The sequence below is a fragment of the Camarhynchus parvulus genome, chromosome 4 (assembly GCF_901933205.1).
Source record: "Camarhynchus parvulus chromosome 4, STF_HiC, whole genome shotgun sequence".
NCBI classification, from domain to species: Eukaryota; Metazoa; Chordata; class Aves; order Passeriformes; family Thraupidae; genus Camarhynchus; species Camarhynchus parvulus.
In genome coordinates, this window is record NC_044574.1 from 56462845 (window position 1) to 56478801 (window position 15957).

Genomic DNA, 15957 nt, shown 5'->3' on the forward strand with positions numbered 1-15957 from the left:
TCCTCAAGTGGCTGCGGAGCTGCGGCCGGACCCTGAGGGCGGGAAGGGGCCGATGCCGGTCGGGGCGCGGAGGGAGCGGGCGGGGCCGGGCGTGTGTCAGCATCTTCCCCGCCGCCCCGGGGGCGGGAGGGAGAGAGAGAGAGAGGAGAAGGGAGAGACAGAGGGAGGGAGGGGAGGAAGGCGCGGCGCTCGGGGGCGGAGGGCGGTGCGCGCCGCCTCCCCGCGCTGCTGCTGGCGGCCCTGAGGGGCAGAGACCGGAGGAGCGGAGAGGGCAGCGGGAGCGCCGGGCCGGCGGGGCCGGGCGGCCGCGGTGCGAACCCGCAGGTACCGGGGCACCGGCAGGGGCGACTGCGGGCCGGCCGTGCACAGCGGGAGGGAGGGGGAGGGAGGGAGGGAGGGAGGGAATGCGAGGGAAGGAGGGAGCCGCGGGGCGGGGAGCGCCGCCGCTCCCGCCCCCTCCGCGCCGGGTCTGGCGGCCGGCGGGGAGGAGATGCTGCTCCGCGCTCCCAGCGCAGCCGTGCGCGGCCGCTCCGGGCGAAGCTCCGCGCTGCTCGGCTCCGTGGCCGCCCTGCGAGCGCAGACGGCGGCTCCAGAGCGGCGGTAGGTGCGCGGCTCCCGCTCCCAGCGGGGCAGCCATCCCGGCGGCGGCTTTCCCGGAGGGATGGGGGCTGTCCCGGAGGGACGGCCGCCGGTGGGCGTGGGAGTGCCTGGCTTTGGCTCTCGGATCGCGGCGGGGCCGGCGGCGGGGTGTGGGAGAGGTGCGGCAAGGCCGCACGCAGCGGCGGGGGATGTTGGTGCTCCCAGCGGGACTCGCAGCCCCGGTACCGTGGGGTCGGGCTGGGCGCTCGGCAGCAGCGGGACGCGCTCTGCCGGCCCAGAAGGGCTTGGGTTTGCCTGCGCCAGCCAAACAAAGCAGCCCCCGCGGCCCTCGGACTTGTTAACAGAGAGGAAACTTTTTCCTCATTAACGTTTTTGGAGGAGCAGAAATGAAGGATAAATCTGTTGGCCGGTGATGAGAAATAGCGTAGGTTTCATTGGCTTTTTATCTTCTAGCAATCGACACCTCCGCAGACCGCAGGATAATCTCCCTCATATTCTAGATTGTGTCATTCTCTTTAAATTGCATGTTTAAAACAACAAAGGCAGTGACTTCATAGGGAACCGCCAGGAGCTGTTCCGTACCCCTCCTGTTTACTGGGGAAACATTTGGGAACCGGTTTGGTTTTGTAGGTAGGATCAGAAGTAAATGTAGGACATGGAAACTGTAAGGTTGGTTGCAGGTAATCTGTGTCTAGCCATCTTATTAAGGTGTGAGTTTTGGAGAAGGGAATATGAAAGTCTTTGCATGTGGAACTAGCTGGGGCAGTAACCCTGATCAGTTCCTGAAACCTTTTCAGGGAAGAGGACGTGTTTTGTGAAACTGTGCAGCGAAACTGGGTCACAATGCACAGACATTTTCCTGAGGGTAGAACATCATGTGAGAAAGCTGTACATTGAATATATACATTCCGAGGTGTCATGACTCCCAGGTCATTAGTTTGGGCTCAGGTTGGTGAAATGATGACGTTTAGTGCCCATTCCAGAGCAGGACTGCTGTCACTGTTCACATCAGAGGATCAGGCCTCTGACTGAACGTCACCTGTGAAAGTCGGTCTTTGGATGGCCAGAAATAGGATCTAAAGACATTCCTGCAAGAGTTAGAATCGGCCACAGTAGAGGTACAAATGAGAAAACAAACAGTTTGGGTCTTGTGCAAGAAATACTGATGAGGAAAGAGTAAATCTAGTCAGAGGATCTTTTGGTGGTGCAGTTACAACAGAATTTGCTACCACTCCTAGTGCTATCAATTGGACATATCTGTTCAGTTTCGCATGCAGCAGATGCGTTTCACTTGGAGGGCCTTTTTTTTACCTGCCAACAAGCATGTCTTTCCATGAACAGTTCTAGAATTTAAGCAGTAATTTAAGGAAAGAAGAGAATGACAGCAAGAAAGAGAGAAATATACAGTTTTAACTTCTAAAAATACTTTATTACTCACTTTTAACCTAATAACCCTGTTTGGTGAGTGGAAAGGCACATAATGTATTCCTTCCATAATGGGACTGTTTTTTTCTTTTGCTGTGCATGATAAAAAAAGAACCTTATTTAGATCAGGAGTTTTATATTGATTTTTTCCCTAATCAGAGTGTGGTGGTTTAGGTTTTTTTTTTAAGTTGAAGGTACAGTCAAAGTAAACACTTTCAAATATACCAGATGTAAGAGGAGACAGGCTGTATCACAGGGTGTTGTTCTAACAGCTTAATTTAAAAAACCCTCTCATTTCCACGGCTGTTGTTGAGTGGAATTGAAGGCTGTGAGAACCCCAGGCTCAAGGATATTTGAGTGGATGGAAGAGTGAGGAAGTATCTGTATGAAAAGATTGGGCAGAATGTGAGTACACTGCGTGTATTTTCACTAGGATAACAGAGCCTGGTTAAAGGATGTGATCCAATAGTTTATTTACAGCTTCAGAAGCCTTTGAAAGTAAAAATGGACTGTGTGGATGAGTGCTAAATAACCACTGTGACTGCTCATCATGACCAGTGATAACCTGAGCATAGCATTGTAACTTGTGCGAAGCACTGGCATTTTCAGTGCCTTGAAGGGAAGCAGTGAAGAAGTCCAGGAAAGGGAGGAGATTGCATTCCTGAGAGTGGGAAGCTACCAGGGCATAAATGTTACCTGTTCTGGTGACAGGAAATTCTAGTGTCTTTACCTTTTTTTTTTCCTTTATGGTGGGATTTTTTCAGCCATATGGTTCATACAGACTGACTGTCACAGAGAAGGTCTGAAAGTAAAAATGCAGTCTTTTAGCTGTTCACTTCTTAAAGAGCACAGCAGGGCAAATATTTTTATTTTTACATCTGGAATAGAAATTATTTGGCACATAGCTATTTTTCTCCCAACCAAATGCAGGCATGAACAATAATAATTAGTGGTTGTATGGTACAATAAATCTTCAAAGTGCCTTCAAATCTTAATCAGCAAACCTTAATAGCATGCTATTCCTACAAGGGAGGTAAGTAATTAGATAAAATGAGACTGGGCAGACTCTTAAATAGAGTTTATTGTTGAAGTGCCTGTCAGTTTCACAAAGCTCTTCTTTATCACTGAGGTCTCTGAACGCTGCCATACTTAAATGGCTTCAAATATTTATATGTTGAAATACACAACATTATGGCCCAGAGGGCCTTGTTAATATTGACATTCTCTTGTTCAAAGTTCTTCACAGTGAAGGACACCTTGCACTCAAGAGCCTCTGTAGTGGTTGTTCCAGAGCTCCTGTGAAGACTTAACCTGAACAAGAGTAAGGTCAGCTCTTTAAGCGGAATGATTCTCCTTGGAAGGGCTTTCCAGTTTACTTGCATGATAAGCCTAGAACTTTTAGTCCACTGATGGTGAAACTCATCAAAAAGTGATTTTGTAAGATTTTGTTAAGCCTGAGAACATTAAGTATTGATGTATTTTTGGAAAGAGTGTTGGTTATCAGCTCAACAGTCTTGTCACTTTTTGTACCTCTGCTCACAAAAAAATTTGACTGGAATTTTACTGTTTCAAAGTGAGCTAGTCAGTGAGACTAAAAGACTGAAAAGCAAGTCCTGGTGTAGGGTGTCATGGTGCAGAAAATATTGGTAAGCAGTATAAGCAGTTGCCCCAAGCTGTCGCTTACCATGGGACGAGTGTGGATGGAAAGCTGTGAATACCAGGGTAAGTTAATGTTGTATGTCGCCAGTTAACTATTAATGAAATCTGTGCATCTGTAAAGAAGGGTGGAACTTCTGAAAGAAGTGTTTCTCAGCCCCACCTCCTCCTGAAGTACAGAGAAGGAAGCTGGCATTTACAGATGGGAAGGGCACGAGACGACTCTTTGGTGATGTTTTTATTTCATCTGGGCTTCTCTTTATCCTCTGCCACTTAAATACCTGGTGAGGAACCAGGCATATTCTTTGTGCATCATTATCTATTCAAATGCTTTTATAAAAGGCAATTAATTGAGTAGGTTGCCTTGGGACAATGATATGCCCTGTGAATTTGAAATCCAATTGGATAGGATAGAGATCTGCTCCAGTTGTGACACTGTAGAAAGAATAACAGACGTGGGAAGGCTTTCTTCTCAGGGTTTCATCTGTCCTTTATCTTTTATGTGTAAATTTAATATGCCACAGAAATGTCTGCAAGTATCATGTCAAGAATTACAGGAGACCTAGTATTAAAACTGCTGATTTTTGATTGCTGGTATTTATAGGGAATACTGTAGTTTTGCAGGATGTTGGGCATTATTAGGATTTGCAGGTGGTAAGGTAATTAATGTCAGATTTAGGACTAGGTGCTGTGTTACCTCCTGGTTGCTGCTTCAAACAATTGGCTGTTTAATTTGGTGAGATGGGGCACTTGGAAAAGAGACAAAAACTTTATCTCCTGTTTTGCAGCTAAAATTAAAGCTCAGGGAGAAGAACTGACTGACCTAAAAATGATGAAAATTTAAGTGCACAAGTTTGAACTGAACACAAACCTCTTAATGAACTAATCTGATACTGTCAAGAGCATCATGCTTTTTTAGCATGCTTTCTTAGCATGCTTTTTTAGACTTTGAGACTTTTAATTTCTGTGTGCTTCTGCCTTGTCAGCAGAAGGACGTGGTTTTCTGGGGTATCATGTCTTCTTTATCCAACTCTGGCTAAATTTTTGTGTGTGTGTGTGTGTGTGTGTGTGTGTTTCTTGGAGGTCTTCCTAAACAGCATTTGTCTGTATCTGAGAGAGAAATATGGGCAGGAACATTCTGTAGACCTGACTGAAATTTTTGAAAGTGAATCTGAAAATGGCTTTCATGTGGTGTTGACATCTTCTCTGAGTATTTGTATGTAGTGTGGGTACTCAGGTATGTGCAGAGAGGTACATTGGAAATGGTGTATCTGAAGTCTGGCTTATTTAGAAAAGTAGATCTGGAGCTGGAAGTCTTTATGGGTGACTTTTCTTGAGCATCATTCTTGTGGGTGACTTATATTTGTGCTGTAAGCTTGAAATTGATGCTGACCTTGTTAGGAAATTGTTGCATTTTTTGTTGACTTAAATGCTGTTTCAGAAGTAGCATTGAAAGGCGTAAAGATTCGTTAATGTAAACAGTTTTTGGGGTAAAATTGCGTGCTTGGAGATGGAAGGGTCTCTGAGTCTCGTGTCTGTTCTACAGTCTGTCTTCACTTTTATTCATGTCACAGCCAGTGTTCTAGTCATGTAGGGGGCAGGCCCTCAAAACCTGTTAGAGAAGGTTTAGAAAGAAAGAGAAGGTTTAGAAAACCGGTTGGAAGGTTAGAGAAAAAACCCGAGGAACTGAGTGCAAAGGTTTTCTAAGTTACTGCTGAGTACAGACAGAGCAGGGTTTATCTCATAATCTCTGGGGGTATAGACACCCTTGTTTGCAGCTCCTTGTTTGCACATGTGAATTGGTTCCCAGTGATTAATTTTATGCTTCAGATAAGGATTTTTCCCTTTTAATATTAATTTCTTCAGCATCTCAATAGCATGGGCATATTGCACTGTGTTTTTTCCAGTTTTCAGATAGACATGAATGGCTACATGGAGGGCATAAAACCCACCCCAATAAATCTGTGACGCACATGGTTCCAGGGCTTTCTTAGGGTCACCAGGGAAAGGTAATGAGACTTGACTCATAAACCCTTGTCTGTTCTACCCTGTAGAACATTAGTGTTGAAATATTAACTACAAAATTTCAAACTTGTGAGCAACCTTATTTAGGGTTGAAATGTGTTCCATCTTTCTTGTTGGGACTGTTGACTTTTTCTACTAACCACTTCTATATATTGTTATTTTAAAAAATGAAATAAATGACTAAAGACAGAGCTAAATTAAAGTCTGAAACTTCAGTTGTTAGAAATAGTTATGCTTCCTGGCAAAGTCATGTGTGGTTTAAATGGTGATAGATTTGGACTTGGATATTGCCTTAAGCAACAGGGGGGTGAAAAAATGAAGCATGTGGATATTTAACCATGTCATACATAGACAGTCTAACTTTTCTACCTAGTTTGCTTATCAGGGTATCAGTGCTGTAAAATATCTTGCTGAGTTTTCATCAAGGGCCAGCATTATGTTATTACCAATTTTACCCATTTCTCTCTTCAAAGAATTAAGTGTTTCAGCAGAGAAAAAATAGAGGAGGGAAATGGAGCAGAAGTTTTGCCTTTTAGTACCTTTACTGTAAAGTCAGAAAATCCCCTCCTAGTGCTTAGGATTATGACCAGTGGAAAAATAGCTCTTTTCTCAAGTCAGTGCAAAAGCTGTATTTGCCTTCAATGAATTAACTTGGGAGTTTGGATCCCGGGCCAGCAAGTGGTCGATAGGATGGTCCAAGTGCTGCTTTTATGCTTTGCTTTTTAATGGCAGTGAGGAACAGCACACGTGGTGCTTGGAGAGACATCTCTGTGGTATGTGTCACTGACTGGACAATTGTGTGGTTAAGTTTATGTGGAGCTATCCTTCCAGCAGCCTAATTAAAGACTGTGTGGAACTTCCTTAAATGGGATGCTTCAACAGGTGATAAGTATTGGTTTCTCCTTCAGGGGATTTGTTATGGTATGTCTTTCAAGTGCCTTAGTGTGTTTTAACAATTTTTCAGTGATTGAGGTGCATTTTCTGTTTGTTCTTCTGAAGCCAGTTTGCTTTCAGCTTCTCTAACTTTTGAAATTGGACTTCTTCACATTAATTTGACATTTAGGAAATAAATGTGCCTGTATGCATGCATTATGCAGAGATTTATTTGTTAATCAGCTTCCTGTGCACTTTTTGGTAAAGGATTTGTCTTGAGTAGGTTTCTAGTAGGAACGAGATCCTATCCAGCCTTCATTGACTCTATATCTTAGAGTTTTTATGTATCTTCAATCATCTTTTGTGTTCTTAGACCAGTGTATTGCACCTGAAGGGCTTTCCTCTTAACCATTAGAGACAGAGCTTCAGAAACACCTGAACAAACATTCAGCTTATTAATTAGTGTTAGAAAACTGTACAGAAAGTGGCAGCAAAAAATAATAGTGCAGCTAATGAATCCACTGAAATATTAAAAATATGTTGCAGTCTAGGGAAACTTAAATTTTGATGATATTTTTTCATAAAAATAACTTTGACATTTATGGTTGGTGCCTGAATTGATACACCCTGAAGAGCAGTGAGGCTCTCCCTACTAACTTCACTGGAAATTTGAGTGGGATGAAAGTGGAGTGCAAATGCTATTGACATCCTTATTGACACATAACATTGCAATAGACAATGCAGTATGTGTCTGTACATCCATAAATTAACAGTGCTCTGTACAAGAAGAGCAGTTGAGGGCTGTCAAATGGCTTGTATCTGAAAAAGGAAGAAATTATTTTGCAAGGTGGCAAGAACATCTGTACAGCACCTGGAAAATTTTGACCTAGAAGGACTAGCGTCTGAAAACTGATAGAAAACCATTATTCTTTTGGAGGAGTACACAGTCTGGAACAAAAGGAAGGTGGAGTAAAGAAGTAGGGGGAGAGAGAAAAGATTGGGCTCATTCAAGCTGTGCTGTGACACCTTCCTTTCCCTCTAGTTCAGATTTGTGGGCTTTGCAAAAATGTCCTTATCTCATGTGCTGCTGGTGGAGGCTTCTGTGAGCTGAGGTTTCTTCCTCATAAAGATTGGGATGAGTTTTCAGGCCTTCATAGCTGCAAGTACTTTTGGTGTTCCCAGCTTAGTGGTAATGTGTAAGGTCTTCAAGGCTTAATAATTATCTTATTTCTATCTTATGGTTTTTTATTTGTTTGCTCTCTTACTTTTTGTAGGGTTTTTAGATCTATTTATCCTCTTACCCCTTTTTATTTGTAAGGTTGTTCAGACTCTGAAAATCAAAAGTTTGGGAAGTCTTATTACAGTGATCTATTTAATAAGATTTGCAAGAAATACATGCTATAATTTTCTCAGGAACCCCAAAACTTTAGACTTAGATTTCCTGAAAGAGGTTTCTTCTGATGCTATAATCTGACAATGCTTAGCAATCAAGCTAATAGTAAAGAACCTTAAATTTTGAACAGCTTCTTTTTTTAGTGTGCCCTGTCATTGAATCCCTTGAACGACCTTAATAAAGAATTTGAAGATTATCTGATTATAAAAGATTTGCTAGCTGGCAGTGCTGAAAGTTTGTTTCATTAGAAATATAGACTCATTTATTGAGTGGCTTTGCAGTTAGGTTATCACATGTGTGGAGTAGCCAAATCAGCCTGGAGCTTTAAGCACATGGGTTAACACGTAGAACTGAATTACTGAAATAGCTGTGCAAAGCTCCTTTATGTCAATTTAAAATATGCGTGCTCACCATGATTGGCACAAGACTTGGGTGTTTCAGAAGTGTGATGCATTATAAAAATAGTCTTTTTTTGGTTTTTTATTACTCTTGTCTTTAGAGGTTTTCTGATATTATTGTATCACATTAGTTTGTTTCAATCTATTGCCAAACAGTTTTGGTAAGAATAATTTTTCTGTTTTTCCTTGGTCTCTGATCCAGTTCTATCCTCTGTGTATTTGATGAATATAGTGTGTAAAGGAAGAAAATTTTAAGCTGGGTTTTTCTTGTTTTGTCGCGAAATACTAAGGAAAATCCTAAAAATGGTTTTATAATAATTTTGAAATTTTACATCCTGCAAGGCCTTAAGAAGAGAAAATATTCGGTATGCTGGAAGCTTTATTGCTTTTGTTGGAAGAAACCATTTTCTGTTCTTTTTGATAGCTGCAAACAATTACTGGTGTTTAGCAGAAGTCAGGCAACTTTGAGGCATGACTGGGTCCTTCAAGACCTTTAGCATGTTCTTTTCTGATGAAATTTGAGAAGTAAGTTGCTGTCTTACAGCAAACAAAAGAAAATACTCTTTGTGAACTGCTTAATTGCAGCTGTGTTACTGGAACAAAATGTCATGTGGGGGGAAAGTGTAAATGTGCTCAGAAGGGGATTAGAGAAGTTAACAGAACAGAGACCATTAGTGACTATTAGATTTGACTGTGCAGCTTGAGCTCAGGACCTCAATAAACTGGTGATTGCCAGGAAAGGGGATGGGAGAGCTGGCCTGATCCAGTTTAGTACTTCTTGTATTAAACATTGCTGAAGTTTCTGAAACCACAGAAATGGGAAGCTCTTCCAAACTCAGAACTTCTTTAAACCCTTAAAGAAAAAAAAAAAGAAAAAGCCCAAAAGCTTAATAAGAAATCTTTTGTGATCTGCCTCTGAAGCTCATGTGTGACCACATGGGCTTGACTTGATGTTCAGAGAAGAACAGCTGTCTGGTTCCAGCTGTAATTCCTTCCTGGTGTTTTCATCCTTTGCCTCTTGGAATCTGTATTCCCTTTTGTTCAGATTGCTTAAGGAGGGAATAAATGATGGATGGTCAAGTTATCAGGGGAATTAATTTTCATGCATGTGACTCTAGAGTAAAAATAGCTGCTCAGGAAGAAAGGAGAAAAAGACAGGAACACTTTGGTGATTGGTTAAGGTTGTAGTTTTAGTTGTTGAACAGGAAAGTGAAAATGGTAAAATGGTAAAACATGTAAGTATACTGTCATTTTAAATGGCATCACATGAAAAGTACAACAAAAGCCAACTTCTGGAGACATAAATAATTGGGTTCCTTTTACAGATGACAAACATATTACTTAAGAAGGGAAGGACATACTGTGTAAGAGGCATTTTTTGTTCTTGCTTCCCTCAATATCAGATTCTTTTGCTCTGTTGATACTACCATGTGTGCTGTGTGTGCTCTTTGGCCTTGCCCAGAGTAGCTGAACAGAGCATTTTTCAATACAAAACCCTTAGTTCTGTGATATTGTTAGACACTGAAGGAATTTGTGTCTTCAACTACTCAGTATTAGTGAGCAGAATAGAATCAGCAAATTGAATTTAACATGATACGTGGCAATTTTCCTGGTGCTCGCACAGTGCAGAATATAGTTTGCAGTGTTTTAGAAAATATTTTTGCACTTAACATTAACTGAACTCTTTGGTATACATGTTAATTATCACTGATTCTGTCCCACCCATTGTCTTTGCTTTGAGAATATTAAGGAGCTGAAGATCACAGAATTTAACTTTTCACTGTAATATGAGCTGCTGGTTGGGAAGTCTACTGCTGATGCAAAATCAGCATGTTGTGCTTCCCTCTTCAGTGGTTTTGGAGAAATGGAAGAGAAACTATTGCCTGTCTAGACTTTAATAGGTTTGTATATATATATTTTATGTAGACAACATTCATTTCAAGGCTTATGATGTATTTTCAGTGATAGGCTATAAATGCCAGTTAGAAAAAAACTAGCAACAAGCAACATAAAGTTTGTGCCAAGAAGTAATATGCATCTGAAAAGAGCGATTGCTTTTTACAATAGTTTTGGAACATCAAAGTATAAAGTCTTCCAACTCTTTTCAAAGAATTTGTGGAATTCAGATTTTGCTGTGGGGAAAAAGCTCTACTTAGTCACCAGCAGGCACCTGGGTATAAAAAGCAGCTGTAAAGTGTGTGTGACTTCTGGGTTGGGAAAGTTTGGGTTTCCTTCACCTTCGTTTTTTCCCCACTCCCATCTGCTAATGGGAGAAATTGGGGTTTTTTTATTACCTCTTTGTAGACTGATGGTCTAAAATCAAGGGTGAAGCCTGACAGCAACCTCTATACAAGTAATTATTGTAAAAGATCCCTAGAAAATGGGAGAAGTCACTCATCAGCATGGTAGGAAGAAAAATCTAGGTTAATGCCAGCTGTCTTCAGTTAAATTTTTGCCAAAGCTCAAAATTTTAATCTACACCTTTTAAAATGCAGGCTGTGAATGGTTCTATACATTTATTTCCCCCATATAACTGGGTTAATATTCAGAGTCTAGGTACATGGATGAAAAAGGGTCAGTAGTGTAAAACCAAGTGGTAAAGCAATTTTTGGAGGTAAAAGTACTTTTCTTCTGGAATTGATTAGTAATGGTCCACTGAATCCCTTAATTTTGCCAGCCAGGCTTGATATCTATAATGATTTCTCAATTTATTTTTCTTGTGTGAAAGTTTCTAATGTTCCTGACTTCTGCTTTGTCTGTAAGCTGGGTATTTTTTCCTTGGCTAAAACAGCCTGTGTGTGCTTTAGTGCAGGCACACTCCCTGTTCTTCTCTCTCAGCTCTCTGATGAAGTCTTGGTTCCAGCTTTCATGCACAGTGAGGAATCCATGGATAACTTCCCACTGTGGACTGAGATAATACATTTTCCTGTCTCTAAGATTTCCATCTCAAGACTGTAAAATTTTGTTCCATCCCTCCTTCTTTTATTTCCTCTTGCCTCTTTACACTAATACCAAATTGGGTATTTCTGTAAGTGGTGAACACCTGATGCTTCTCATTGATTGCTGCTACTGCTTTTTCTCAGGTTAAGTGTGTATGCAACTTGAGGTAAACCAGTACAACTGGTCAAGTTTGATAAACTCTCATTCAAATTCAGTATTTTGTAAGCAAAGTTTATGGGAGGATGTTTTGAAACTATTGAAACATTTGAAAGTTTTGAAATCTGTTTCAGACTACTCTCCAAGTGGTGTTTTTTAAGTGTTACATTTATGAATTTTGTATGTCATGTATCAGTGAATAATCTCCAAAGTATTTAGCTAGCAATGGAAGATACAACTACCGAGTTGAAGAGGTTCAACCCGTGGGGTTTTTTGCACATTTGTGAACAGTTTTGTGTAAAAGCTGAATTTGCTCCTAGGAGCTAATGCCATTTGTATACTGAAAATGTAAATAATGCTTTTTAAATAATATACCCATTTTTTTTAATCTTGCAAGTATAAAATTGAAATACTAAAGTCAGGACTGGAAGAAAATTTGGATTGTTGTCTAAGTTTTAGACATACATGGAAAGGATGAAAGTATTGTATGCTGACTAGATTAGGTAAGACTTGAGCTTTAAAGTTTTGAAGGGAGAATATTTTTTTTTAGTGTCAGGTTTTTCTGTTTATTTTATGCAGTTGTAGTTACTGTTTTCTTGGGTGTCCATGCAGTAACAATTACAGAGTTAAGCTGTGGTACACAGTATCATCAAATTTATTGTGAAGGCAGCAAGATTTGGTGCATTCTTTAACTGGTCTAACTCCCTTTGGGCCAGTTGTATGAATAGAAGATTCAAGGATTACTGTTATATTATCCTTCTATTCTCCTTTCACTTAATCCCTCTCTGGGCAATGGCTTCAGAGATTAATGTGACCTTCTGCTTGGTTCTGTTCCAGTACAGCAAATATAATTTGTACTTGGGCAATACCTGTGTATGTCCTCAGTCTGACTAACTTTCCATTGCTATTTGTAGGAATGTTCTTCAAAGAAAAGGAAAGAAGGATGATGCTGTGAATCACTTCCCTCTCAATTTCGAGGCCTGTAGAGGAAAACTTTCTGCTAATTTGCCTTTGTTATGCAGCCCAAGAGTATAATATGGATTTTTGTCCTTCTAATGTGAATGTTTATCATCCAGACAAAGTAAAACTTCCCAGAACTCTGGGTTTCTTTTTGGTGATAGCAGGCTTCGTATTATGTCATGGGAGGAGGTGCTGCTGTCTTGTTTTTCCTGTTTTTTTGGCAATGCCATCTTCTGTAGCTTGTTCTGTCCTGTAATCTGTCCAAGTACCAAAACATTATGGAGAGCAGATAGCGATCAGATGGAGTTCTTTGTCCATTCTGGTGTGTGAAGCTAAATCAAATGTTACATCACTCACTCTCTGCTATAGATCAGGCAGTCTGTTTTGTGTGGAAGGTCTGCTGAGGATTTGTAGAAATCACTCTTGCAGGATTTTTCATGCTGCTGTCAAATGATACTGAGATTTATATTCTTTGTGGTCAGGATCTTTCTCTACACTCCAAATCTCATTCAGTTTCTTGGCTCAGAAACCATAAATTTGGTAAGCATTTGAAGCTGGGCAGAAATAGCAAGTAGGTGAATCTCTTGTGAAAAAGAAGTGCCAAGTTTTCCCACCTAACAGGAAAAGGACTAATAATCACACCACCTTTGAGGGCAGTTAAACCATGGAGAATATCGTGGCTGTAGGACTGAATAAATCATGCATAACCGCTGAATTTAAGATGAATCATAAATTGGGTGTGTGTTAGAAATTTGTTCAAGGGGCAGTATAGTCAATTTAACAATTGTTCAGTTGTAAACACATACTGAATCATGCAGTATATAATTATATATTTTTCTGAAGTGTGGGGAGCAGAGTGGCAGGCTGAGGGACTCAAGTTAACTGGTCAGGTTCTGATTAACTCATATGATTTTGGCACAAAGCCATATGTGCTGTGTCAACTCATGTTTTGAAGGAAGATCATGATTTCCTAACCATAAGCATTCCAAGTCTTCAAGTGGCTTTGTCTACTAATTAATCTGGAGCTAAAACCTCCTAATTGCAGGATTTAAACTAGACAGTATAAGCTGCTCGGGAAGGTTTTGGCCTCCATAAAGAGCTCATTTAAAAAGCAAGTTTCCATCACCAAAAATCTTCATGTTTTATGTGGAGTCTTTGAACTGGTGGCTGTCTCTAGACATGCTGCTAAATAGTTGTCACACAGACCATACTGTTCTCAGTACTTGGTGTATACCACACCTAAAGAGTTGAGTGGGTGAAAAATAGGTAAATTTTGATGCACGCTGTCATTTGCAGGAAATGGATCAGCAGTGGATGGTTGGATAAAGAAAATCTGCCTTTAAAATCCTTTTTTTTCCCAATATTTGCAAGATGCCTGTGGGTAATATGCATAAAGACTCTGCTAATAATAGATTTAACAGAGTAGTCAAAGAACTTTGGAAATACTGAAATATGAAATCACCAGCAGCAGGAAATTGAGAATTTAGGGAAATCCTATCATGAGCCCATAGGGAATAATATCCTTCATGTAAAGCTTGTCTTCCTTTTTCTGGGTAGTGGGTCTATTTCCCAGCATGGAAGAGTACACAGCATATTTTCTGCTTGCTCTCAGATTTCTAAGTGCCCTGTAAATTGGTTGCTGGTTGGGAGTGTATATGCAGAGACCAAGCACAGCTTTAGTCTTAAATTCATTTCTGTGTGCTTGAATATGGAAGGAAGTGGAGAAAGAAGGGATCTGCAGCCTGAGAGGACAAATGATCACCTTGTGATGTGGAAACAGTTTCTGTGGGACAAGTAGGTGTTAGGCAGAAGAAGAGATCTGCATGTTTGCACAGTGTGCATTTAACTCAGAGGTCTGGTATCTTCTGTATTATGGTTTAACCCAATACTCTTTCATGTAGGGCATGTTGGACCTTATTGGTAGGTCACCTAAATTACATTACATAGACAGATTCTCAGTTACTGGGGGAAAAACTGAGATGTATCATGTTCAAGGACAATTTCCAACAGTCTGCTCTTCAGCTCAGCATCACTGAAAGGAAATATCACTGAAAGAAAAATATCTTTCCTATCACTTGAACAGCAATTAAGTGCTTTCAAGAAATAGCAGTTGACTAGATTATTTTTCCCTCTGGAAAATGAGTTGCTTATGGAGAAAAGGAAGTGCTGTGAAGTCTCTTATGAGGACAGGGGTTTTTAAAGATGATGGATGTTTTGAAGTTCTTTGCAGGAAATGGTTGGTGCTGCTCTTGCAATACCATGTGTCTGGCTGTCTATATGTGTAGAGTGAAGAGCTAGTTTCTGGACAGATGGAGGCCTCTTACTAGAGTTGCAGCCCATCTGCTGGTATCAAATCTGTTTTTCCAAATGCTTACAGAATCTTATTTAAATCTACCTTGGCCAAAACCTTTAATAGGCTTTAGGGACCCTCTGACAAGGCTTTCAGGTAGTTCATGTTGATTCTCAAAATAGATCAGTGTTCTTGCCCATTTGTAACTCTCTTTGTCCTTCAGGGCGTTTCTCTTGTCCTTCAGCAGAAACCTAATAGAAAAGTGAAATATTTGATCTGTATGGAGTATATGCATGCACCCACATATTTTATATAGATAGTGGGGAGCACATCTATGTGTGGGGACATGCACACACTCTTTCTCAGCATGAGTGGGCACTGTCAAAAGCGCATCCTTCCTGAAGTCTGACAGACAAAGTGCAGTGAGCCAGGTATGTAGTGGCATTTGCCAGTGCTTCTCATTTCCTTAGAATCATCTTTCCTTCATTTGAGGCAGCATGGACAAGTCAAATCCAGCCAGCTGTCTGTTCAATGTCTCTGCCATTCCCTTGGAGTGTTTCCTGATGAGGCACCAGGGCATTGTCAGTTATGGTTCTCAGTTGGAAGTGTATGAAGTTGCTTTATAAGATTAGTCACTGATTCCCCCTGCTTAAATCTTTGTAAAGGTTTTCATGCCTAATAGGACGATAACATATCATGGGCATTTTAGATTGTATTTTCATGCATATAAAAAGAGTAAATCTCACACCTGGTACTACCATGTCTGAATAGAGAGGCTCTCTGTCTGAGAGCAAAATTATTTTTTTTCTTCTGTTACAGACCAGTGAAGAAAATGCAGTAATCCTTGAATGAGACTTGATATTTGCTCTTGTGCTTGAATTAGCATTTATTTCAACTTGCAGAACTTGCAGGAAAGCTGAGCAAGAATCTCTCGGCTTCTGCTTTGGTCCTAGAGACACAGATTTTCTTGTGTGTACAGTTCTTGACAGCTGAAATGTAGACCTTTGTTCCATCTTGTCTGTTTTTCAGTCTAGAAATTCAGACTTTCACAATAATAATTAGTCATCACTTGTGTGAATAATAGCTTTACTGCCAGACAGGTGAGTTCACAGATAAGATATCCATGGTGTTATCTATCTGCAGACCTTGTAATGTTCTGTTCCTTATGCCATATCTCTCCTTTTTTTTTTTCCCGGAAATGAACCTAAGAAATCATAACTGTCTGAGAAGGCAACACGCCT

The 15957-nt window shown here is 40.7% G+C and overlaps 1 protein-coding gene across 8 annotated transcripts in view; it reads left to right on the forward strand.

The window, feature by feature from the left end:
* Window positions 1-206: 206 nt before the first annotated feature.
* PTPN13 (protein tyrosine phosphatase non-receptor type 13) overlaps window positions 207-15957 on the forward strand; it is a 112046-nt gene continuing 96295 nt past the window's right edge. For 6 of the 8 annotated variants that reach the window (XM_030946870.1, XM_030946872.1, XM_030946871.1 and 3 more), the window contains exon 1: window positions 207-324. The gene's annotated coding sequence lies outside the window, so the exon portion shown is untranslated. Of the gene's footprint in view, window positions 325-469; window positions 601-15957 lie in introns of those variants that run through there. The other 2 variants (XM_030946874.1, XM_030946875.1) reach the window with 1 other exon arrangement.